We start from the raw sequence: 413 nt of genomic DNA on the forward strand, positions 1-413 counted from the left end.
TGGTTGATTGGAAGATGGTTAATGATTGCCCAGCACAATCCAGAGACTACAGTCAGTGGTCAAACACACCCCACACACCACCACAGGCCCCCTCGGAAGCAGTCCACTCTCCAAGGTCACTGTCGTTCTTTTTGTTCATCAAACACCTCGCACCAATGTGACGTGTCTTCCTGCAGTACATGGGTCAGGGTCTTCAGAATAAATAAGATTCCCAGCAGCAAGAAACTGTATTTGGTTAACGTGCAACAGATTCTCTGGGACAGAACCAATCTTTGTCACCACGGTAACCTCAGAGCCCAGGACAATGCTTAGCTCCCCAGGGCAGTCAGTATAAAACTATCAACTGACCGTCCTTGGAGACCTCACTCCTGTGTTCTAAAACTCTTCATTGCTACAAGTAGTAATCACAGCCA

Source organism: Mustela lutreola, chromosome 4 (genome assembly GCF_030435805.1).
Source record: "Mustela lutreola isolate mMusLut2 chromosome 4, mMusLut2.pri, whole genome shotgun sequence".
NCBI classification, from domain to species: domain Eukaryota; kingdom Metazoa; phylum Chordata; class Mammalia; order Carnivora; family Mustelidae; genus Mustela; species Mustela lutreola.